Source organism: Oryctolagus cuniculus, chromosome X, assembly GCF_051225735.1.
Source record: "Oryctolagus cuniculus isolate XC-2025 breed Fujian yellow rabbit chromosome X, ASM5122573v1, whole genome shotgun sequence".
Classification (NCBI taxonomy): domain Eukaryota; kingdom Metazoa; phylum Chordata; class Mammalia; order Lagomorpha; family Leporidae; genus Oryctolagus; species Oryctolagus cuniculus.
In genome coordinates, this window is record NC_142888.1 from 47163817 (window position 1) to 47191168 (window position 27352).

At 36.8% G+C, this 27352-nt stretch overlaps 2 long non-coding RNA genes across 3 annotated transcripts in view; one reads left to right on the top strand and one right to left on the bottom strand.

Annotated features, from left to right (window-relative positions):
- LOC149119630 (uncharacterized) overlaps positions 1-22360 on the bottom strand; it is a 45491-nt gene extending 23131 nt beyond the window's left edge. The window contains exon 1 of the long non-coding RNA XR_016227753.1: positions 22168-22360. This is a non-coding gene — a long non-coding RNA (uncharacterized LOC149119630). The remainder of the gene's footprint in view (positions 1-22167) is intronic.
- Positions 1-27352, top strand: part of LOC138847731 (uncharacterized) — a 143819-nt gene that overhangs the window by 81418 nt on the left and 35049 nt on the right. The window contains exons 2-3 of one of the 2 annotated variants that reach the window (XR_011385680.2): positions 3500-3595; positions 20536-22143. This is a non-coding gene — a long non-coding RNA (uncharacterized LOC138847731). Of the gene's footprint in view, positions 1-3499; positions 3596-20535; positions 22144-27352 lie in introns of those variants that run through there. The other variant, XR_016227755.1, reaches the window with a different exon arrangement.

A 27352-nucleotide genomic window follows, 5' to 3' on the forward strand; every position in this document is an offset into this window, starting at 1 on the left:
CCTATAAATATACGCAATTAAGGGCCAGCATTGTGGCATAGCGGGTAAAGCCACTGTTTGCAGTGCCCACATCCCATATGGTTGCCGGTACAAGTCCTGGCTGTTCTACTTCCCATCCAGCTCTTTGCTATGGCCTGGGAAAGCAGTGGAAGATGGCCCAAGTCCTTGGGCCCCTGCACTCATGTGGGAGACCCAAAGAAGCACTTGGCTCCTGGCTTCAGTTCGGTGTAGCTCCAACCGTTGCGGCCACTTGGAGAGTGAACCAGAGGATGGAAGAATTCTCTCTCTCTGCCTCTGCCTCTCTCTGTGATGCTGTCTTTCAAATAAATTTTTAAAAATCTTAAAATATATATATAATTAATGTCAATTAAATATTTTTCTGTTTTTTTGGAAAGCTGTTAAAATATTCTTGATTAACAATAATTGTATAGATTTATGAGGTACTGAGTGATATTTCAATACACATATGATTAAATCAAGACAACATTTCCTTCTCTTTTTCATTACATTATGATTGGATCTCTTTGAAGTTAGAGTAGTAATTGCTAGAGGCTGGGAGAGCAGAATCGAGTAGAGAAAGTTTGGCTAAAAGGTACCAAATCAGAGTTAGATAGAAGGAATAAGTGGCAGTTATTACAGTTAACAGTAACCTATTACATATTTTCTAAGAAAATTAATATATTTTAAGAGAAGTTGAGTGGGTGTTTGTTCTAGCAGTAAGATGTCCACATCCTATATAAGACTGTCTTAGTTCAATTCTTGAACCTACTCCCTGATTCCAACTTCCTGATAAGGTGCACCCTGGAAAGCAGCAGATAATGGCTCAAGAGGCTGGGTCCCTGCCACCCATGTGGGAAGCCCAGATTGATTTTTTGGCTTCAAGCTTCAGGCTGGCCCAGTCCTGGCTATTACAGGTATTTGGGGAACGAACCAGCGGATGGTAGCCCTGTGTCTCTCTCTCCATCTCCCTGCCTTTTGAAAAGAGAGAGAAACAGAAAAAAAGACAAAAGAATGGAAAAGAAAAAGAGAAAGAAGGAAGAGGAAGGGAGGAAGGGAGGAAGGGAGGAAGGGAGGAAGGGAGGGAGGGAGGGAAGGAGGGAAGGAGGGAAGGAGGGAAGGAAGGAAGGAAGGAAGGAGGGAAGGAAGGAAGGAAGGAAGGAAGGAAGGAAGGAAGGAAGGAAGGAAAAATGATAGGAGAACCAGGCATGCTATTCATCTGGAGGTGGTCCAGTAAAGGAGATTCAAGCCTTCCACGACTCCAACCCTTCCAACTGACACACCATGAAAGAAAAGCATGCCAATTCTCTCTGCATTTCTGTTATCTGAGACTATTTCACTTCATTCTTTCAGTCAACTCTCATCTAAACTTTTGTCATCAAAGGGAAATAAAATAAGGTCGAGCCCTAGCTTAGGTGGATATAAGAGTGGGGTGTGTCTGCGCCTGTGGTATGTGTACAAATGATTTAAGGTTTTATAAAAACAAAACAAACCTTAAAAACTAACAAAAAACTGTGATATAAGGCTCTGTAAAGCCCTTTTCTCTGAACCTAATGTGATTGCTTCTTAGGAGCAAAGATTTTTTCAAGAGAAGTAAGAAATTCCAAGTATGAAGTAGCGTGAAAGCTATGATATATACATGAGGTCTTCAAAAAGCTTATGAAAATTTATATTAAGAAAAATTATGCCTAAATTTCAAAATTTTGCAGCAAAATTAACTTGCCTTTTAATTTTCTTTCCTAAAAATATTTTGAAATCTTCTCATATTTAGCACCAGACACCTGTAAAGTTAGAAATGAGAGATGCAAGCAGTCATTGAAGATTTGGCTTTCTAGCTTGGTTCTACCTCTTAATTGCTTTGAGATCATAAGCAAACCAATCCCTCAAACCCTGGTTTTACATCAGCAAAATGGGAGCTGTTTCCCAAAAATTCATTGAGGGTAAGTACTGGCTGTAATGTGTGTGGCACATGGTAAAGTATGGCAAGTATGTCAGTTTATTATGTGAGAAAACGTTCTCACTGGGTTATTCCAAAATATTTTGCTGCAAAATATTCTGTTTTCCTCCTTGTATTCTTGCTATTTCACAGTTTCTCTGTTCAGTGTCTGATTTGAAGTTCTTGAGGGCAGGTACGGATTCTTATTCACCTCTACATTTATTGCTGAGAATGCTAAATAAATGAATGCATAAGCAAATCTAAAGATCAGAGATGGCATGGGCTTTATGCAATAATCTAATACAGAAATTTTAATTTCTGAGGCTCAACTTCCTCATGTATGAAATGAGGACAATAACCCCCAACTTGCCAGGGTGCCATAAAGACCCAGTACTATTTATTATCATAAACAGCCTAGTCCAGTTTTAGGCACAAAACGGCCACTCAGGTAATGATAACTCTCATGCTGTCTAATCTCTGTTTACCCATCTCAGGTCACTCCTTACAATTCTCCACCCACCTCTTGCCCTTTCAAACTGACCCATATAGACTAGGTCACCTAAGTTCCTTGACTTTAGGCTTCTTTGAGCATTTATTCATGGAAGGTCATAGTCAAAGATTGCATGTTGGCAGTGACTGCATTCCTCTAAGAAAGACATGGCTATGGTGAGTAACAAAGTCTTCTCCTAAAGCTTCTCGCTTTCTCACTCACTCTCTCTCTCTCTCTCTCTCTCTCTCTGTGTGTGTGTGTGTGTGTGTTCATCTCTATGTCTGTTTACCTGTTTCTTTTTGCCATAGTAACTGTCCTATCACCTTTTCGTGGGGTGGTAAAAACAACAAACTTTCTAGCCTGAGAGGACGTCACCAGCCTCTGTTGGTTCCCTTAACTCTTCCCATGACTTTAGAAATACAGCTTGCAGTATACGCATCTCAACTATCCAGTTTGAGTGAACTATCTTTTTCCTGCACCCTCGATATTATAAATTAAAAAAAAAAAAACCTGAGGCTTAGAGAGGTGAAGTAATTGACCCAAGTTCACATAGGTCTATACTTGTGGAGCACAACACTCCAAGTGAGCAAATAAAAAGCCAATGTTTCTTGCAGGAAGACTTGTGGCTTTCGGTTGGTAACTTCTCTAAACTTCTTACTTAGTCCGCAACAAGATTCTCTGCTGATACCAAGGGAGACAATTGCCTGGAAATTCCAAAGTGCTTACTTATAAAAGTATGACTTGCCTTTGCCATAGTTGTCACCTATAAGGGGGTTTAATGAAATGGAAAATGAAAGTTAGAACTGCTTCAAAAAAGAGAGAACCTTGGAAAAATATTCAAATATAATGTGATCATTATTACTGAGACAGAAAATTTCATCTTTCCATTGACCCTCAATGATAAGGGAAGACATATAGCCTTGAATTACAAAGCAGTGTATTAAAATTTACTATCAAGCAGAACTTTGTCCCTTAGTTGCAGTTGTTAATAGAAATGCTACAATAATTTCCATTGACTATTTACTAAGTGCCTGGTAATGTGGCAAGAATTTTGCTTATGTTCTCTTATTTCTCAGAAATGCTTTTCAAGATAGCCATCACGGTCCCAACTTGAAGAATTGAGACAATGAAGATCAAGGAGATTAAGTAACTTCCCTGAGGCCATGTCATTGGTAAGCAGAAGAATTTGTATTGAGACTCAGTACCACCCAACAACAAAATTTATTCTCATGATTATTCTACTAGTGTCAAGCAACAGAAAAAGTCATAGAAGAGAGTTTAATTTATTTAAGCATTGTTGTCAATGAAACTACAATGGTGAGTTTTGTCACTCATTAACTCCTTTTATTCAGCAGTTCCCCTCCAACCCCCAACTGAGAACTGGAGATCTCTGTCCATCAAGCCATCCTACAGAGATATTAACCATAAGATGGACTGCGCAGATGTGAGATGAACTCAATAGAGTTAGCAACATAAACTTTACCACAAAAACTGTTAAGAGAGACAAAGAGAGACACTATATCATGATTAAGGGATCAATTCAACAGGAAGATATAACGTTTATCAATGTATATGCACCTAATTACAGGGCACCGGTTTATTTAAAAGATTTGTTAAGGGACTTAAAGGGAGACTTAGACCCCAATACAATAGTACTGGGGGACTTCAATACCCCACTCTCAGAAATAGACAGATCAACAGGACAGAAGATCAACAAGGAGACAGTAGATTTAAACGACACTATAGCCCAAATGGATCTAACAGATATATACAGAACTTTCAATCCTACAGCTAAAGATTTTACATTCTTCTCAGCAGTACATGGAACCTTCTCTAGGATTGACCACATACTAGGCCATAAAGCAAGTCTCAGCAAATTCAAAAGAATTAGAATCATACCATGCAGCTTCTCAGACCATAAAGGAATGAAGTTGGAAATTAGCAACTCAGGAATCCCTAGAGCATATGCAAACACATGGAGATTGAACAACATGCTCCTGAATGAACAATGGGTCATAGAAGAAATTAAAAGAGAAATCAAAAATTTTCTGGAAGTAAATGAGGATAACAGCACAACATACCAAAACTTATGGGATGCAGCAAAAGGGTGATAAGAGGAAAGTTTATATCAATAGGTGCCTACATCAAGCAATTGGAAAGGCACCAAATAGATGAGCTTTCAATTCACCTCAAGGATCTAGAAAATCTACAGCAAACCAGACCCAAATCTAGTAGGAGAAGAGAAATAAATAAAATCAGAGAAGAAATCAACAGGATTGAATCCAAAAAAAAATTACAAAAAATCAGCCAAACGAGGAGCTGGTTTTTTGAAAAAATAAACAAAATGGACACCCCATTGGCCCAACTAACTAAAAAAAGAAGAGAAAAGACCCAAATCAATAAAATCAGAGATGAGAAAGGAAACGTAACAACAGACACCACAGAAATAAAAAGAATCATCAGAAATTACTACAAGGACTTGTATGCCAGCAAACAGGGAAACCTATCAGAAATGGATAGATTCCTGGACACATGCAACCTACCTAAATTGAACCAGGAAGACATAGAAAACCTAAACAGACCCATAACTGAGACAGAGATTGAATCAGTAATAAAGGACCTCACAACAAAGAAAAGCCCAGGACCAGATGGATTCACTGCTGAATTCTACCAGATATTTAAAGAAGAACTAACCCCAATTCTTCTCAAACTATTCAGAACAATCGAAAAAGAGGGAGTCCTCCCAAATTCTTTCTATGAAGCCAACATTACCTTAATTCCTAAGCCAGAAAAAGATGCAGCATTGAAAGAGAATTACAGACCAATATCCCTGATGAACATAGATGCAAAAATCCTCAATAAAATTCTCGCCAATAGAATACAACAACACATCAGAAAGATCATCCACCCAGACCAAGTGGGATTTATCCCTGGTATGCAGGGATGGTTCAATGTGCGCAAGACAATCAATGTGATACACCACATTAACAGACTGCAGAAGAAAAACCATATGATTATCTCAATAGATGCAGAGAAAGCATTTGATAAAATACAACACCCTTTCATGATGAAAACTCTAAGCAAATTGGGTATAGAAGGAACATTCCTCAATACAATCAAAGCAATTTATGAAAAACCCACAGCCAACATCCTATTGAATGGGGAAAAGTTGGAAGCATTTCCACTGAGATCTGGTACCAGACAGGGATGCCCACTCTCACCACTGCTATTCAATATAGTTCTGGAAGTTCTAGCCAGAGCTATTAGGCAAGATCCTATTTCTGGAAACACAGATCTCGGTGAATGCCATAGTAGTAACTGTAGGAGGTGTTCTATTACCACCCTGCCTCATTGGCTATTAGACACAAAGACTAGAGATGATTGCCATATAAACTGCAGTAAGACTTGTTTACATATTATTTGAAAGATTCATTTATTTATTTATTTATTTATTTGAAAGGGAGAGAGAAAGAGACAGAGTGAGATCTTCTATTCACTGATTCTGTCCCCTAATAGCCACAACAGAGCCAAGTCTGGACCAGGCCAAAGTCAGGAGCCAAGAACTTCATCTGGGTCTCCCATGTGGATCATTGGGGGTCCAGTTACTTTTGCCACCTTCATACTTGCTTCCTAGGCTTGTTAGCAGGAAGCTGGATCAGAAGAGAATAGCTTGGACTAAAACTAGCCCTCCAAGATGAGATGCTGACACGGTAAGCAATGACTTAACCCACTGCATCACAGTGCCAGCACCTACATCTTTACTTTTGACTTTACATCTTCATCTATACCTATACTTAAATGTATACTTACTACATATATGCACTTTATGTATATTTATATATAGATATTTATAGATATATTTATATCTAGATAATTATTTATATCTAGATAATTATTGAATCCTATATCTGTAACTTACAAATTTTTTGACTTGCATGAATTAATACAGCATATTGTACTTCAGTTTATGTACCACAACAGGGGAAAGAAGATGTTATTAAGGTGAGATAAATTCCAATTAAGGCTCCAACCCAAACTTATTCCTCGGTAGCTTCACTGAGGGGAAATTACAAGGAAAGGAGTTACTAAGGAGAACTAAGTCCACTCTCAGAAAACCAGTGTCAGTATTTAGCTCTCCACGTAGGAATCTGCAAGGTATACTCAACATGTGCACCAATGCAAACATAAAAAAAACTAAATATGTCTTACTTCTACTTAAAAAATTTCTACTGTTCATGTGTATATCTGACAAAGAAAAAATAAGAAACTAAGTAATTAACCAGACACCAAGTTAGATTCTATCAGCTATACAATCTATTTAGTCCTTTCAAAAGTTCTGTGAGATATCTGCGGATAAGAGTAGTCATTTTACAGATAAGGAAACCAAGGCACAGAGGGGTTTGGAAATTTGGCTGGGATCTACAGTTAGTAAGTGGCAGAACTGGAACTAAATTAAACTTCAAAACTCAAATTCTTTCTAGAAGATACTGCTAGGTATTATTTGAATGGTTTGTTGTTTTATCTAACTTAATTGGGGGAAAATCTGTTTTCCACTTAGGTAACAAAGAAGTCATTATGAAGGAGACATAATTTAAGTTGGGCATTAAAGGATGTGTAGGAGGTTATTTCCCATGGCAAATACCATTTTTTCTAACTCTCCCATAGGTGAATATTAATTGCATTAATTCTACAAATATTTACTAAACACCTAAACCAAATAAAACACTGAGGATGACTCAGAAAGGCCTCCAATGATATTGCTGCTGCCAAACCAGAAAAAAAACCTGGATATTTCTGGAACTGTTGGTCATAGGCAAATGGTGTATTCCAAAAGATGTTGAAAAGTCACATGAAAATAAAACATGCTCTCCAAAATCAAACACATTGGAATTGGAAGCACGTGCTGCATAACTGACATGATTTTCTCATGTCTCTAACAAATATGATAGTTCCTGTGGAATGTAAATTGCCAATGACGATACTGAACTGGTGAAGGTGCATAAATAGAAAGGCAATTATAAAAATATTTAAATTACACAATAATTTGGGGCTGGCCTGGCTTCCACAATTCTGGCAGGAATTGTGCAGTCCAAAAACACCCTAGAAATATAAATCGGGGAACTTGGAAGCTCCAAATCATCATCCTCTATAGAAATAAACAAAACAGAAGCCATCAAAACAAACTTTGTTTGAATTCTGGAAAACAATCAAAAGTTTCTAGCAACTAAGCAAATGCCCAATCAAAACAGGAGAAATGTTGTCTTTTTGGAGGAGGGAAGCGCTTGTCTCACATCCTCCCTTGGATTGGGCAATTGTCTTGTTCTTTAGTAGAAGCAGCCCAGTTCCCAGTTTTCTCCCTCAGAAAATAACAGATCTAAATTGAAAATGATTGTGCATTTAATTTTTGACCTGCATGTTAATAGAGACCTTAAGGACTAAATTATTGGTCTATATCTGAAAAATACTCATAACATAGATGGAGAAAGTTGCAGGTATTGATCGTAAATAGGAAAAGAGTGCTACAAAGTCAAGATGCCCCTAGAATGTACAGATAGAGACATACAATAGATTAAGTCCTGGAGGAGAAACTGGGGTGATATTGGTTGGAAATTTAAGATGTTTGAAGGCCACCATGCATATGAAGGAGCTTAAGTCCAAGATCAACTCCCAATCCCACATTTCTGTTTATTGGAGACCCTGAGATGCAGTGGTGATACTTCAAGTAGTTGGGTTCCTGCCATCCACATGGGGGACCTGGACTGAGTTTTTAGGTTCCAGTTTTGGCCTGGCCCACATATACTGGCATCTGGGGAGTGAACCTGCAGATGAGTGATCTCTCTCTCCCTTTCAAATACATAAATAAAATATTCCCAAAACTTGCAGCAGAAAAGAAATTTAAGTTTAGAAAGGAGATGGAACTATATAAAATAGAACATAATAGAGAAAATCAATTAAAATGAAAGTTTTAACACAATGGACAAGTCTTTGGCAATACAGACGAAGAAAAAAAAGAGAAAATTCTTAAGTTGCTAAAATCAGAAATGAAATTGTGGACTCTTTTGATATTATAGAAATAAAATGTATAATGAAAGAAGGTAATGAATAATTGCATACAAACAGATTGGATAAACCAACAGAAATGATCAAATTTTTAAAAACACAAAACCTACCAAAACTGAGTGAGCAAAATTTGAAAATCAGAATTGATCTGTAATTAATTAGAAGATTGAATCAGTAATGAACACAGTCTCCCTACATCCTCCCCACCCCACCCCCAGAAAATAGGGTCAAATAGCTTCCCTGATGAATTTAGTGAAGAATTAACACAAATCCTCTTAAAACTCTTCCAAAATTTTGAAGTGAATACTTTCAAATGTATTATCTAATCCATCTAATCCAGTATTACCCTATTACAAAAGCCAGGCAAGATACTAGAGGAAAAGATAATTATAAGACAATAGTCCTTAGAAAAATTGATGTGAAAATCCTAAACAAAATGCTAGCAAATCAAATTTGGTAGCATGTGAAAAATATTGAATACTATGACCAAGTGCGATTCATTCCTAGAATGAAATGATGTTTAAATGGGCAAAAGCAATGTACAACACCATATTAATAGAATGAAGAGGAAAAATACATGGTCATCTCAGCAGATGCAGAATATATATATATATATATATATAACTTCAATAAACTTAGGATTGAAGAAAATATCCACAGCTAATATTGTACTCAATGGTGAAAAAGTGTAGGCATTTCTTCTAACATCGGAAAAAAAAAAAAAAAAGGATACCCAGTCTCACCACTTCTTTTCAACATAGTATTGGAAGTCCTAGAAATGGTAATTAGGCAAGAAAAAAAAGCAAAGGGCATTTGAATAGAAAAGGAAGTGAAAAAATGTCTCTATTTGCTGACAATGTGTATTATATCCAGAAAACCTTAAAGACTTCACCATAAAACAGTCAGAACTGATAAACAAATTCATTAAAGTTGCACAATATAAAAATCAACATATAAAAATAAGCATTAATAATAAATATCTAAAAAAGGAAATTAAGAAAACAATTTCATTTATAATAGTATCAAAAAATAAGTAAAATACTTATGGGTAAATTTAACCAAGGAAGCGAAAGAGCTTTATATTGAAAGCTATAAAATACAGAAGAAAAAACTGAAGATGACACAAATAAATGGAAAGATAATCATATTCATGGATCAAAATTTCTAATATTATTAAAATGTCTATACTAAATAAAGTTATCTATGAATTAAATATATTCCATATAAAATTCAAAAATAATTTAAAAAAAACTAGAAAATGATTCTAAATTCATATGGAACCACAAAAGACCACAAACAGTAAAAACAAAATTGACTCAAAAGAACAAAGGAGAATGAATCACACTATGAGATTTCAAAATATATTACAAAAATGTATTAATCAAAAGAGCATGGTACTATCATAAAAGCAGACATGTCAACCAACAGAATAAGAGAGACCAAAGCTAGACTCACACATCTATGATTAATTGATTTCCAACAAAGTTGGCCAGAACACACAATAGGGAAAGAACAGTCTCTTCAATAAATGGTTTTATGAAAACTGAATATCTACCTGGAGAAGAGTGAAAATGGATCATATTTCATCCTTTATACAAAAATCAACTAAAATGGATTAAAATGTAAACATAAGACCTTAAGTTGTAAAACTACTCCAATAGAATATTGGGGGCATTCCATGACATTGGTCTGGGCAATGATTTCTTGGATATGATCCCAAAAGTACAAGCAAGGACAGCAAAACAGAAAAATGCGATTACACCACATTAAAAAATTCTGCACAGCAAAAGGGACAATTACTAACCTGAAGAGAAAACCCACAAATTGAAAGAAAATATTTGCAAATCATACATAGGATAAGGGGCTAATATGTAAATTATACAGAAACACGAATTACTCAAGAACATGAAAACAAATAATCTAATAAAATGAATAAAGATTTGAATATAGGTTTTTAAATGCAAATGGCCAACATATATATGAAAAATATGTGCTATGACCTTAATAATGAAGAAAATGTTAAATTAAAATCACAGTGAGATACTATATCACATCTATTGGAATTGCTATTATAAAACTGATGAACCATAAGAAGTGTTGGTAAGAGCTGTGAAGGAAACGGAAAGGCCATGTGCTACTGCGAGCAGTGTAAATATGTACAGCCATTTTAAAAAATAGTAATGAGCTTCCTGAAATTATTCAAAATAGAACCACCACATGACTCAGCAATTCTTCTTCTTGGTATATAGCCAAATGAATTGAAGGAAATATATAGAAGCCATATTTGCACTCTCATGTTCCTTGAAGCATAATTTACAAAACTAAAGTATGGAAACAATCTAAGTGGATGGATTAAGAAAATATGGGGTTATACATAATGGAGTATTATTCAGCCTTAAAAACTAAACAAAATTCTGTCATTTGCAGTTATATGGATGAACACAGAAGATAAGTTATGCTAAGTGAAATAAGCCAGGCATATTGAGACAAATATTGCACTATCTTACTTACATGTAGAATCTTAAAAAAGTTCTAGTGATCTTCTTATTGTACATCATATTGTATATAGGTAATAATGATGTGTATTTTATAGTTTCTGAAATAGTAGTCTAAGTATTCTCACCAGAAAGAAATGGTAAGGGTGTTAAGCAATGAATATGTTAATTAGCTAATGTCATCATTTCAGAATGTATACATATGTCATACCATCATATTATATCCCTAAAAATATACAATATACAATTATTTGCCAATTAAAGATATAATAAATTTTTAAAGTATTTTATTTAGGGTCCGGGGCTGTGCCATAGCTGGTAAAGCCACTGCTTGCAGTGCCAGCATCCCATGTGGGTGCTGGTTCAAGACCCAGCTGCTCCACTCCCAATCCAGCTCTCTGTTGTGGCCTGAGAAAGCAGTAGAAGATGGTCTAAGTCACTGGGCCCCTGTACCCTCTTGGGAGACCTGGAAGAAGCTCCTGGCTCTTGGCTTCAGATCACCAGCAGCTCTGGCCATTGCTGTCATCTGGGGAATGCAGATGAAGACCTTTATCTCTCTCTCTGCCTCTGCTTCTCTGTAACTCTGCCTTTCAAATGAATAAATAAATCTTTTAAAAATATTTTATTTATTTGAGAGATAGCGTTACAGACACAGAGAGGGAAAAACATAGAGAAAGATCTTTTATCTGCCGGTTCACTCCCCAAATAGCTGTCATGGTTGGAGCTGGGCCAATCTGAAGTGAAGAGCCAGAAGCTTCTTCCAGGTCTCCCACGTGGGTTCAGAGGCTCAAGCATTTGGGCCATTTTTCACTGCTTTCCCAGGCCATAGCAGAGAGCTGGAACAGAAGTGGAGCAGCCGGGTCTTGAACCAGTGCCCATATGGGATGCTGGCACTGCAGGCAGTGGCTTTACCTGCTATGCCACAGCGCCGACCCCTAAAATAAAAATTTTAAAAATCAAAGAAAACATCCTTAACATGAAAAGTGCACAGCTAACATCATAGTCAATGATGAAGGACTATAAATTTTTTCTTTATGATCAGGAATAAGGCAAATATGTCTGCTTACAATGCTTCTACTCAAGACATTCCTGGAAGCTCTGTCCATAGTAGTCAGGAAGAAAAAGAAAGAAAAGACATTCAACTTGTTCCTAGAAGACAGGATCTGCAAACACAAGACATTTCATATCAGAATCTAAAAGACATAAACAACACCTAGATCTAATAAGCAAATTCAGTAACTTATAGGACACAAAAATCAATTGCATTTCTGTTTGTACAGTGAAAAATATGAAAAGGAATGTAAGAAAACAATTCGATTTATAACAGCATTAGAAAGAATAGACTCCTTAGTAACAAGCCAAATTAAACAGGTAAGACTTGTACAATGATAAACTACAAAATATTTCTGAGAGAGATTTAAAAATATATAAATAAATGGAAAGACATCTTATGTTTATTATTAAAAGGCAACATTGTTAAGATGGCAATACTATCCATAGGATTATATCTGTAGGTTTAAAGCAATCCTCATCAAAATCTCATTGGGATTTATGCAGAAATAGAAAAGTATATTGTAAAATTTCCGTGGAGTCTCAACAGAATTGTAAAAAGCCCGTCCAGGGAAGCTGTTTGGCATAGTGTTTAAGATGCCGCTTAGGTTATCCGCATCCCATATCAGAGCCCTTACGTTCAGATCCCGGCTTCCTGCTAAGGCCCAGTCTGAGAGCCAGCAGGCACTGAATCATGTAGTTGCATCCCTGCCACTCATGTGGTAGAGACCTAGACAGAGTTCGTGGTTACCAGATATCTGGAGAGTGAATCAGCAAATGGAAGTGCTCTCTCTCACAAGCACATGCTCTCTCTCTCTCTCTCTCTCTCTCTCTCTCTTCATCTCAACAAAAAGGACTTTTTGAAAGCAGCCAAAATATTCTTGAAAAACAAGAACCAATTTAGGGAACCCATGCTTCCTGATTTCAAGTCTTACTATAGAAGTCTAGTGAAAAAACAGTATGGTAATGGCATAAGACCAAAAGACCAATGCAACAAAATGGAAATTCTAAAAGCAGCCCCTCACATAGGTAGTCAGTTGATTTTTATGAAAGGTGCCAAGACCATAATGGGGAAAGGACAGTCCTTCCAACAAATGGTGGATATAAATTGGATATCATGCAACATATAATGAAGTGTGACCTTTACTTTACTCAATGTATAAAACTTATTTCAGAGTTTATGAAATACCTAAACAAAAGACAAAAAGCTATAATATCCCAGTGGAATACACAGGGAGAAATCTTCATGACATTGGATTTGGCAAGAAATTTTTAAATATCACACCAAAACCACAAGCAACAACAACAACAACAAAAAAAAAGAAGCTGAACTTTATCAAATTTTTAAACTTCTGTTACATGAAATGAAACTATTAACAGAGTGAAAAGACATTCTGTAGAATTTGAGAAAATATATGCAAATCACCTGTGACTTAAGAAATTGATATTCAAAAAATGTATAAAGTACTTCTAAAACTAAAGAAAATTAAAAATAGGCAAAGGACAGCCGGTGCTGCTGCTCACTTCGTTAAACCTCCGCCTGCGGCATCAGCACACCGGGTTCTAGTCCCGGTCGGGGCCCCAGATTCTGTCCCGGTTGCTCCTCTTCCAACCCATCTCTCTGCTGTGGCCCAGGAAGGCAGTGGAGGATGGCCCAAGTGCTTGGGTCCTGCACCCGCATGGGAGACCAGGAGAAGCACCTGGCTCCTGGCTTCGGACTGGCGCAGCATGCCAGCCATGGTGGCCATTTGGGGGGTGAACCAACAGAAAACGGAGGACCTTTCTCTCAGTCTATCTCTCTCTGACTGTCTAACTCGGCCTGTCAAAAAAAAAAAAATAGGCAACGGAGATTTCTTCTAGGAAATAAAATATTAAACAAACAAAATAAAAATTACTTACATTTCTAGTCATTGAAGATATGCAAATCAAATGAGATGATACTTTACATCCAGTAATATCATTATTATCAAAAATACGAAACAAAAAGAAAATAGGAAATGTTGCTAAGATGTGGAGACATTAAAATTCATGTGCCTTGCTGGTTGGAATGTAAAATGGGACAATTACTATAAAGGAGATTACTATATTATCCTTAATTCCACTTCTAGGTACATAACTGAAAAGAAGTGAAAACACAGATTCAAATGGCAGTTGTACATTAATGTTCTTAGCAATATCATTCACAATCACCAAAATAAATTCGTTGAGCTTTGTTTGATGGTCCATTCTGCCTTAGTGGATGGTCTATCTATAATGAATGTTCCCTGAACAATTGCAATAGTGGGTATTCTACTGTTGTGGCATGGAATTTACTGTAAATGTTAATTGAATACTGTTTGTTGACCGTGGTATGGAGTTCTGAATCCTTGCAGTGGTGTTGAAGTTATCTGTCAGTTTTGCTTAATTTCTTAACAGTGCTATTATTTGTTGCATACACATTTACTAGAGCTGCCTTAGAGGACTAACTCTTAACATTATCTCAGGTTTGTCTTTATTTGTTGCCCTTACTCTGATGTCTACTTTATTGATATTAATATGATCACTCTTGCTGTCTTTTGATTAATATTTGTATGATGTATCTTTTTCTCAACTTTTACTTTCAACCTACATATGCCATTGTATTTGAAATAAATTTCTTTTACATAGTATAAAATAGATAATCTTTCTTAATTGCTGTTTAGATTATTTGCAATTAATTCCATTATTGATAAATGAGAGTGCTTATAAAAGTTCATAAAAATGAAATTAAAAGGTAATATTCATTTTCAATGAAATTTTGAAAGACTTTCATATTAGGATTGAGTCTGATCGTTTGTTATTTGTCTTATGATTGCTCCCTCTGTTTTCTATTCTTCTCTTTCCCTTTTCCTGCCTTAAGATGTGTTACTTAAACATTTTTTTATATTTAGTATACTTAGTGTATTTCTTATCATATTTTTTATTTTGGGATTGTTGTAAGCATTATATTATACATACATAGCTTGTCACAATCTACTGGCATCAACCTTTGAATACCTCAAGGGAAATGTAGAAATCTTTTCCCTACATTGGTCCCTTTGCCCTCCATCCTTTTTATAGTATAATTGCATTAAAAATTTCCTTTTCATACATTGAAAATAACATCAGAAAATTTTTGCTTCACTTGTCAAACACAATTTAGAAAACTTGGGAGGAGTGGCAGGCACTGTGGCATAGCAGGTAAAGCCTCTGCCTACAGTTCCTGCATATCATATGGGCACTGGTTCGAGTCCTGGCTACTCCACTTTGATCCAGCCCTCTGCTATGGCCTGGCCTGGGAAAGCAGTGTGGACCCCTGCACCCTGGTGAGAGACTCAAAAGAAGCTCCAGGTACCTGGTTTCAGATCAGTGCAGCTCTGGCTATTGTGGCTATTTGGGGAGTGAACTAGCAGAAGGAAGACTTCTCCCTCCCCCCATCTATAACTCTGCATTTCAATTAAATGAATAAATCTTTAAAAAAAAAAGAAAACTGGGATGGTTAATAATACATTTTGTTTACTCAGATTTTTCACTCTTCCTCTTGTTCTTTCTTCCTTCTTGATGTCCCAAGATTTCTTCTTATTTTCTGTTTAAAGTGGTTCATTTAAGCAGTATTTTAGTACAGACATGTTGGTTAAAAATTCTCATAACTCTCTTTGGCACTTGAGAATGTTTTGATTTCCATTTAATGACTTTTTTTTGCTGGTTACAGAAGTCTGAGTTGACAACTACTTTCTTTCAGTACTTAAAAACATTATGGGGATATGTTTTGGCCCAGAAATTAAGTTGCCACTTGGGATATCTTCATTCCACATCTGAGTCCTGGCTCTGCTTCCAGTTCCAGCTTCCTGCTAATGTGCACTCTGGGAGGCAGTAGTTGCAAGCTCAAGTGGCGGGTTCTCTGTCACACTGGAGATCCAAATTGAGTTCCAGTTTCCTGGCTTCAGTCTGGCCCACTCTCTGCTATTGGACAGAAATTTTGGAAGTGAACCAGTAGAGGAAAGATATTTCTCTCTCTTTGTCCATCTGTTTCTGCACTTTTCAAACAAGATAATTAAATACATAAAATATTAAAACATGTTTTCTCAATTCCATCTGATCTCCATGTTTTCTAACGAGAAATCTAATGTCCTTTTCTACATAAGTCCTTATGGACGTTTTCCTTCTTATTGTTTTCAAGTTTTTTTTCTTTAGTTTTCAGAAGTTAGTGATTTGTTTTGCAATATATTTCTTTAGTTTATCCTGTTTGATATTTACTCAGTTTCTTGAATATGTAGATCAAGGGCTTTGGCCAAATTTAGAGAATTTTCTGTCTTCATATTTTCGAATATTTTTTCAGCCCATGTTTTTTTTTTCTTTCTGGGACTTCAATTTGATAAATGCTAGATTATTTGCTATTATCCCCCAAGTTCCTGAAACAGTGCTTGCTGTATTGTTTTATTTATTATGTTCTTATTTATATCATTTATTGTTTTATTATCTGCTATTTACTTTTTTGAGAGACAGAGATATAGAAAGAAACAGAGAAAGTCAGAGACATCTTCCATCTATTGGTTCACTCCCCAGATGCCAAGCCTGAACTAGCAAATGCCAGGATTCCAAAACTTGCTCTGTTGTCTCCAACATGGCTGGCTGGCAGGGAAACAGCTACTTGAGCCATTATTTGTTGCCTCCCAAGGTGCAACATTATCAGGAAATTGTAATCAAAAGCAGAGTCAGGACTCAACCCCAGACACTCCAAAATGGAATGTGTGCTTCAAGTGGTGTCTTAACAGCTGTGCCAAAAGTCTGCCTCCATTTTATTTTTTTTTTCCGATTGGTTGTTGTCAGTCTAATTTCATTGAAGAAATGACTATGTTGTACTATAATATATTCAAATAATTCAAAAAAAGAAGAGAGTTGAAAAACGGAGAATGCATGAGATTTCCAAAATTGGAAGACAAAATTGGAAGCAGCAAAAGCAATACTCAGAGCACAACCTATGACGGTGAAAACTTACTTTAAGAAAAAAAGAGAATGTTTTCAAGTCTGTAACTTGAACTTTTACCTGCAGTTACTAGCAAGAAAACTAAACCCCAAACCCAAAGAATCAGCTCATAAAGATTATAATAATAGATAATGAAGTAGACAATAGGGGTAACTGTTTGGCACAGAGGTTAAGTTACTACTTGGGACTCCTAGATCGCACATGGGAGTGCCTTGTGCAAGTCCTGGATCTACTTCTGATTTTAGTTTCCTACTAATGTGCACTGTGGGAGATTCAGATTGAGTTCTGGGCACCTGGCTTTGGCCTGGCTCAGCCCTGACTTTTGCAGGCATTTGAGAAGTATACCAGTGGGTGAAAATCTCATCTTGTCCATGTCTGTCTCTCTGAGTCTCTGTGTGTGTGTGTGTGTGTGTGTGTGTGTGTGTCTTTTTGTCCTTCAAATAAAATGAAATCATTTTTTAAAAAAGAAACAGATAATTAAAAGTTAAAGTAAAAGTTAATGAAACCAAAAGTTGGTTCTTCAAAAGAGCAACAAGATTGGCAACCATTAGCTCAATTGACCCTCCCAAAAAATAAAAAAAAAATGTTTGATAAGTTTAAAACTATTCTAAATAAACTGCTTTAAAAAGTAAGAGAGAGAGCAAGAAAGAGAAAAAATGAAATTTGAGGGAAAAAAAAAAAAACAAAAAAGATACAGGAGTCAAAGTATTAAAATCCTAAAATAATGAACTAACATAACATTCATCTTAAAGAAATAAAAATATAGGTGAGTGATATTAAGAAAAACTGTCATCAAATTAAATAAACGAAGATATTAAATTCTAGAAGTCATAAAGCATCAAAAGTTACCTAAGAACAAATTGACAATCTAAATAGACTTGAAATAAACTGAGAGATTTAACCTTTACCCAGAAAACTTCTTCCTTAGGAAAGCTCAAGACAGAGTGGATTCAGTAACAAATTATACCAAGCATTTGAAAAAAATAATACCAATTTTCACAAATTCTTCAAAACATAAAAGAGAATGGAACACTACCCAGCCTTATTATGAGATCAATATTACCCTCACACCAAACTAAACAAAGAAATCACAAGAAATAAAACTATACACTGACATCTTTTATGAATATAGACACTGAAATCCTCAACAAAACACCAATAAACTGAATCCATCAATATATTGTAGGGGGAGGCTTTGTTTTGCAGTGGGTTAAGCTACCTCTTTCAACAATGATATCCGGTATCAGAACACTGGTTCAAGTTCCTGCTGCCCTGCTTCCTATCCAGCTCTCTGCTAATGCATTTGGGAAGGCAGTAAATGTCCCAAGTACTTGGATCCCTGTCACCCACATGTGAGACCCAGATAGAGTTCCTGGTTCCTGGCTTAGGCCTAGCTCAGACCCAGCCATTGCAGTGATTTGGGGAGTAATCCAGAGGATGGAAGATCCAAATCTCTCTCTCTCTCTCTCTCTCTCTCTCTCTCTCTCTGCTTTCAAATCAACCAATCATACACACACACACACACACACACACACAGATATTTAAAGATTATACACCATTACCAAGTGGAGTTTATCTCAAGAAGGCAAAGTTGGCTTAACACCAAAATTAATTGATGCAATATACCACACCAAAAGAATAAAGGATAAAACCACATGACCATCCCAATAGACACAGGAAAACAACTGACCAAATTCAATGCCCCTTCATGATTTAAAAAATGTTTTATGAACTATAAATAGTTTATAAACTATAAGTACAAAGTGATTTTTTCAATTTCATAAAATGCATCTATGAAGAAAACTGCAGCTAACATAGTTTACTCAATGGCAAAACCTTGAAACTTTCCTCCAAAGGTCAGGAAAAACACATGAATATCTCCCCTTTTCACTTCTATTCAACATTGTATTGGCAGTTCTAGCCAGGGTAGTTAGACAAGAAAATGATTCTCTATTTGCAGATGATATTCGCTTCCATATAGAAAAACCTAAGGAATCAAGTAAAATATACAAGGACTAATGATTGAATCTAGAAAGACTGAAAGATACAGGATCAGTAGAAATCAAAAAGACAATTATAAAGCTTAAGGTATCATGATATTTGAGTTCTTGACATACTACAGATCTATAATAACTTAATAATCAGCATAGTAATGGTATAAAAAGAGACATATAAGCCAATGATACAGAATAGAGCTCCCAGAAATAAACTTTCACATCTATAGAGCTATTGTAACTAAAAACAACATGAGACTGGCATTGAAAACACAGAAAAATTGAACCAAATAGAGACCCCAGAAGTGACTCCGTATATCTACAACCAATTGATTCTTGACAGGATTTCAAAAACACACTGGAGAAAGAACATCTTCTTCTATAAATGGTGCTGTGACAACCATTTATTCCTGTGCAGAAGACTGAAAGTTGATCCCTATCACTCATCCTATGCAAAATCAACACAAAATGGCTCAGGATATACATGTGACATCGGGACCTCGGAGAATACCAGAAGAACATTTAGAGGCAACACTTCCACACTTGGGCATAGGCAGCCATTTTTTGGATAATACCACAAAAGCACAGGCAAGAAAACAAAATTGAATAAACGGGATTGAACTGAACTAAGAAGTTTCTGCACAAAACGGAATCAACAGAGTAAAGAGACAATTCCCAGAATGAGAGAAAATATTTGCAAGCTACTTATCTGAAAAAGGATTAACATCCAGAATACTTAAGAAATTCAGAAAACTCAGTAACAACAAGAAAATCAAACAATCCAGTTAAGAAATGGGCAGATCCTGAACAGACATTACATAGAAAAAACACAAATGCTCAATAAATATATTTAAAAAGATCAGCATTATTAGAAAACAGGAAAACACAAATTCAAAACACAATGAGATCTTCTCACTCCAGTAAGAATGGCTATCATCAAAATAAAAAAAAAAAAAGTCAAGGCCAGCGCTGTGGCCAGTGGACTAAGCCTCGGCCTACAGAGCCGGCATCCCATTTGGACACTGGTTCTTGTCCTGGCTGCTCCTCTTCATGTCCAGCTCTCTCCTATGGCCTGGGAAAGTAATAGAAAATGGCCCAAGTTCTTGCCCCCTGCACCCCTGTGGGAGACCCAGAGGAAGTTCCTGGCTCCTGGCTTCGGATCAGCGCAGCTCCGGCCATTGCAGCCACTTGGGGAGTGAACCAGCAGATGGAATGCCTCTTTCTCTCTCTCTCTGCCTCTCCTACTCTTTCTGTGTAACTCTGACTTTCAAATAAATAAATAAAATCTTTAAAAAAAGAAAAAAAGTCACAGGCACTGGCAAGGATGCATAAGAGAAACAAATACATTGTTGTTGGGAATGTAAATTAGAAAAGTCATTGTAGTGAACTGCATGGAGATGTCTCAGAAAATAGGGCCTGGCAAAGGGATATCTGCATTCTCATATTTTTATGGCATTATTTTTAATAAAAATTATGAAATAACATGGTACTAAAACTTTTAAAAACCTCTCATTTGTTTTTGTCTACAGTATCAATGACAACCAAAATTTAAGTTAAGAAAGCAAGTCCAATGTGGTGTAGTGGATAAAGCCACTGCCTGCAGTGTCGGCATCCCATATGGACACCAGTTTGAGTCCTGGCTGCTCCTCTTTGAATCCAGCTCCCTGCTAATGCATCTGGGAAAACAGCAGAAGATGACCTAAGTTTTTGGGCCCCTGCACTGACATGGGAGACCCAGAAGAACCTCCTGGCTCCTGGCTTCATATTGGGCCAGCATTGGCCATTGTGGTCATTTGGGGACTGAACCAGTTGATGAAAAATTTTGCTCTCTTATTTTCTGTCTCTCTCTCTTTCTAACTGTTCTTTTCAAATATAAATATATCTCTTTAAAAAAGAAAATAATTCCATTACTATCATATCAGAAATAATAAAGTAAATAAGAGTATATTTATTATTATCAGTGCAAAATATTACTCTGGAAACTACAAAATTCTGCAGAAACAAATCGGAGAAGAGCTAAGCAAATAGAAAGATATAGGGAAACCATTCTATGTCCAAGGGTTTTAAGACAATGTTGCTAAGATAGCGGTATTCTGCAAATTCATATAAAAATTAAGACAATCCTTATCAAAACCCCAGCTTATTTATTTACAGAAATTAAAAATCTGGTTCCAAAATGAAAGGCAAACAGGATCATCAAAAGTTGGAGGATTCACACTTCCAGATTTCAAATTTCGTAAAACTTACTGAACACATACAGATTTCAATGTATACTTAATCAAGACCATGTGTTCTGGAGTATATATAGATTAATGGACTAGAACTCATAACCCAGGAACAAACCTTAATGGTAATAATCAACTGATTTTCAAAAGTGGCACCAATACAAAGGAGACAGAATTTTTCAATATTCAGGGCTATGACAACTGGATAGCCACATGTAAAGGAATGAAGTTGGACACTTAAATTTTACCACAACCAAAATTAATTGAAAATGTGTCAAAGACCTAGTTGTAACAGTTAAATCTACTGAACTGTTAGAAGAGAACACAGGAGCAAGTATACATGACCTGAAATTAAACAGTCGTTTCTTAGATATGGCACCAAACCTCCAGCAACAAAAGGAGAAAAACAGTTAAACTGGAAACCATCAAAATTATAAAAAAAAAGATTTTGTATTTCAAAGGCCACCACCAAGAAAGTGAAAAGAAATCCCATAGAATAGAAAAATTTTGCAAATTACATATCAGATAGGCAACTTGTATCTAAATATGTAAGCTACTATAGTGTTCAATAATAAAAGACAAAAATTCTGATTTTTAGGAGCATTTTTAGAGCATGGTCACCACCACGTGGAAGCCGAGCCACAGGAGCCGCCGGGCCTCCGGGGCGCCGGCTCCGCCGGACCCACCGGAGCAGCCGGACCCACCAGACCCGCCAGACCCGCCAGAGCCACAGAGTCTGCGCGCCAGTGCTGGAAGGGGAGGTGAGCTAAAAACCTCTCTGTAACCCGAGACACTGGCAGGGAAAGGCAAAAAGAGCCTGCAGAGAACAAGGCCTGAAACCCCATTGGGGAAAGTTCACCAGGCTGGCTGGAGGAGAGAAAAAATCAAATAAATAAGGGGAACCGGCATGTACATTTAGCCTCTCTCTCCACTCACCTTACAAAGCCGAGCAAGACATAGGGCAGGCGCGATTTTATGTAAGTAAAGCAGTGCACGCCATTTTGCATATGTAAAGCGGGTGCCCCTCATTAGCGAAGCAGAAAAACCTGACTCTGGTAAGCAAACGAATACCCACAGGGGCCAGATTTCCTACATCAACTACTCTCAATTCCACTCAGCTGTGTGGAATTACGTCCCAACTGAGTCAAAAAAAAAAAAAAAAAGAGAGAGAGAGAGAGAGTGAGAGCGAGCAAGAGAACAATCAGGGTGAATCACCTTTGGCACACCCTTAACCCTGTAGAACCAGAGCTCTCAGGCCACATCCATCACAGCCTCTAAGGATCCATCAAAAGCAGACAGTCCGCTTAATCTAGAGTCATAGTATAAGGAGAAAAAACCAAAGAATATCTCCAATATGCCAAACAAACGCAAAAGCCGAGGTAACAAGAACAAGGAAGACACTATGATGCCCCTAAATGAAATAGACTCCCCAATTCAAGATTATGAAGATGATGAAATAGAAGAAATGCAAGCAACGGATCTCAAAAAATTGATAAGAACATTAAGAAGTTCTCAAAAACAAATTCTCAAACTATAGAAATCCTTAATGGACAAGATAGAAAATCTCTCTCATGAAAATGAAATACTAAGGAGGAATCAAAATTAAATGAAACAACTAGTAGAACATGAAACTGTGATAGTGACGAGAAATCATAATGAAATGAAGAATTCAATAGATCAAATGACAAACACATTAGAGAGCCTTAAAAACAGAATGGGTGAAGCAGAAGAGAGAATATCAGACTTAGAAGACAGAGCACAGGAAAATATACAATCAAACCAAAGAAAAGAAGAGGAAATTAGAAATCTAAAACATATTGTCGGGAATCTTCAGGATACTATTAAAAAAACCAACATTCGGGTTCTAGGAGTTCCTGAAGGCCTGGAGAGGGAGAAAGGATTAGCAGGCCTTTTTAGTGAGATATTAGCAGAAAATTTCCCAGGTTTGGAGAAGGAAAGAGACATCCTAGTACAGGAAGCTCATAGAACCCCTAATAAACGTGACCAAAAGAGATCCTCACCACGACACGTTGTAATTAAACTCGCCACAGTGAAACATAAAGAAAAGATCCTAAAATGTGCAAGAGAGAAAGTCAATTACTCTCAGAGGATCTCCAATCAGACTCACAGCTGACTTCTCATCAGAAACCCTACAAGCTAGGAGGGAATGGCGAGATATAGCCCAGGTACTAAGAGAGAAAAATTGCCAGCCCAGAATATTATATCTTGCAAAGCTCTCATTTGTGAATGAAGGTGAAAAAAAGACCTTTCACAACAAACAGAAATTGAAAGAATTTGTCGCCACTCGTCCAGCCCTGCAAAAGATGCTTAAAGATGTGTTACACACAGAAACACAGAAACACGGTCATCAATATGAAAGAAGGTAAATGAAGGAAATCTCACACCAAAAGATCACGGGAAGTTCAAAACATATATCAGAAAATATCTTTAGCAAACGGCAGGGCAAAGCTACTACTTATCCATAGTGAAATTGAAATTTAATGGCCTGAACTGTCCAGTTAAAAGACACCGATTGGCTGATTGGAAAACGAACAAAACCCATCTATTTGCTGCTTACTTGAACACATCTTTCCAATAAACATCCATACAGACTGAAAGTGAAAGGCTGGAAAAAGATATACCATGCCAACAGAAATGAAAAAAGAGTGGGCGTAGCCAGCTTAATATCGGACAACATGAACTTTACCACAAAAACTGTTAGGAGAGACAAAGAGGGGCACTATATAATGATTAAGGGATCAATTCAACAGGAAGATATAACGTTTATCAATGTATATGCACCTAATTACAGGGCACCGGTTTATTTAAAAGATTTGTTAAGGGACTTAAAGGGAGACTTAGACCCCAATACAATAGTACTGGGGGACTTCAATACCCCACTCTCAGAAATAGACAGATCAACAGGACAGAAGATCAACAAGGAGACAGTAGATTTAAACAACACTATAGCCCAAATGGATCTAACAGATATCTACACAACTTTTCATCCTATACAGAAAGCATTTACATTCTTCTCAGCAGTACATGGAACCTTCTCTAGGATTGGCCACATACTAGGCCATAAAGCAAGTCTCAGCAAATTCAAAAGAATTAGAATCATACCATGCAGCTTCTCAGACCATAAAGGAATGAAGTTGGAAATTAGCAACTCAGGAATCCCTAGAGCATATGCAAACACATGGAGACTGAACAACTTGCTCCTGAATGAAAAATGGGTCATAGAAGAAATTAAAAGAGAAATCAAAAACTTTCTGGAAGTAAATGAGGATAACAGCACAACATACCAAAACTTATGGGATGCAGCAAAAGGGTGATAAGAGGAAAGTTTATATCAATAGGTGCCTACATCAAGCAATTGGAAAGGCACCAAATAGATGAGCTTTCAATTCACCTCAGGGATCTAGAAAATCTACAGCAAACCAGACCCAAATCTAGTAGGAGAAGAGAAATAAATAAAATCAGAGAAGAAATCAACAGGATTGAATGCAAAAAAAAACTACAAAAAATCAGCCAAACGAGGAGCTGGTTTTTTGAAAAAATAAACAAAATTGACACCCCGTTGGCCCAACTAACTAAAAAAAGAAAAGACCCAAATCAATAAAATCAGAGATGAAAAAGGAAACGTAACAACAGACACCACAGAAATAAAAAGAATCATCAGAAATTACTACAAGGACTTGTATGCCAGCAAACAGGGAAACCTATCAGAAATGGACAGATTCCTGGACACATGCAACCTACTTAAATTGAACCAGGAAGACATAGAAAACCTAAACAGATCCATAACTGAGACAGAAATTGAAACAGTAATAAAGGACCTCACAACAAAGAAAAGCCCAGGACCAGATGGATTCACTGCTGAATTCTACCAGATATTTAAAGAAGCACTAACTACAATTCTTCTCAAACTATTCAGAACAATCGAAAAAGAGGGAGTCCTCCCAAACTCTTTCTATGAAGCCAGCATCACCTTAATTCCTAAGCCAGAAAAAGATGCAGCATTGAAAGAGAATTACAGACCAATATCCCTGATGAACATAGATGCAAAAATCTTCAATAAAATTCTGGCCAATAGAATGCAACAACACATCAGAAAGATCATCCATCCAGACCAAGTGGGATTTATCCCTGGTATGCAGGGATGGTTCAACATTCGCAAATCAATCAATGTGATTCACCACATTAACAGACTGCAGAAGAAAAACCATATGATTATCTCAAAAGATGCAGAGAAAGCATTTGATAAAATACAGCACCCTTGAATGAAGAAAACTCTAAGCAAACTGGGTATGGAAGGAACATTCCTCAATACAATCAAAGCTGTTTATGAAAAACCAATGGCCAACATCCTATTGAATGAGGAAAAGTTGGAAGCATTTCCACTGAGATCTGGTACCAGACAGGGATGCCCACTCTCACCACTGCTATTCAATATAGTTCTGGAAGTTCTAGCCAGAGCTATTAGGCAAGAAAAAGAAATTAAAGGGATACAAATTGGGAAGGAAGAACTCAAACTATCCCTCTTTGCAGATGATATGATTCTTTACTTAGGGGATCCAAAGAACTCTACTAAGAGACTATTGGAACTCATAGAAGAGTTTGGCAAAGTAACAGGATATAAAATCAATGCACAAAAATTAACAGCCTTTGTATACACAGGCAATACCACGGCTGAGAAAGAACCTCTAAGATCAATTCCATTCACACTAGCTACAAAACAATCAAATACCTTGGAATAAACTTAACCAAGGATGTTAAAGATCTCTACAATGAAAATTACAAAACCTTAAAGAAAGAAATAGAAGAGGATACCAAAAAATGGAAAAATCTTCCATGCTCATGGATTGGAAGAATCAATATCATCAAAATGTCCATTCTCACAAAAGCAATTTATAGATTCAATGCAATACCAATGAAGATACCGAAGACCTTCTTCTCAGATCTCGAAAAAATGATGCTGAAATTCATATGGAGACACAGGAGACCTCGAATAGCTAAAGTAATCTTGTACAACAAAAACAAAGCCGGAGGCATCACAATATCAGATTTCAGAACATACGACAGGGCAGTTGTTATCAAAACATCATGGTACTGGTATAGAAACAGATGGATAGACCAATGGAATAGAATAGAAACACCAGAAATCAATCCAAACATCTGCAGCCAACTCATATTTGATCAAGGATCCAAAACCAATCCCTGGAGTAAGGACAGTCTATTCAATAAATGGTGCTGGGAAAATTGGATTTCCACGTGCAGAATCATGAAGCAAGACCCCTACCTTTCACCCTACACAAAAATTCACTCAACATGGATTAAAGACTTAAATCTACGACCCGACACCATCAAATACTAGAGAGCATTGGAAAAACCCTGCAAGATATAGGTACCGGCAAAGACTTCTTGGAAAATACCCCAGAAGCATAGGCAGTCAAAACCAAAATTAACATTTGGGTTTGCATCAAATTGAGAAGTTTCTGTACTTCAAAAGAAACAGTCAGGAAAGTGAAGAGGCAACCAACAGAATGGGAAAAAATATTTGCAAACTATGCAACAGATAAAGGGTTGATAACCAGAATCTACAAAGAAATCAAGAAACTCCACAACATCAAAACAAACAACCCACTTAAGAGATGGGCCAAGGACCTCAATAGACATTTTTCAAAAGAGGAAATCCAAATGGCCAACAGGCACATGAAAAAATGTTCAAGATCACTAGCAATTAGGGAAATGCAAATCAAAACCACAATGAGGTTCCACCTCACCCCAGTTAGAATGGTTCACATTCAGAAATCTACCAACAATAGATGCTGGAGAGGATGTGGTGAAAAAGGGATACTAACCCACTGTTGGTGGGAATGCAAATTGGTTAAGCCACTATGGAAGTCAGTCTGGAGATTCCTCAGAAACCTGAATATAACCCTACCATTCAACCCAGCCATCCCACTCCTTGGAATTTACCCAAAGGAATTTAAATTGGCAAACAAAAAAGCGGTCTGCACCTTAATGTTTATTGCAGCTCAATTCACAATAGCTAAGACCTGGAACCAACCCAAATGCCCATCAACAGTAGACTGGATAAAGAAATTATGGGACATGT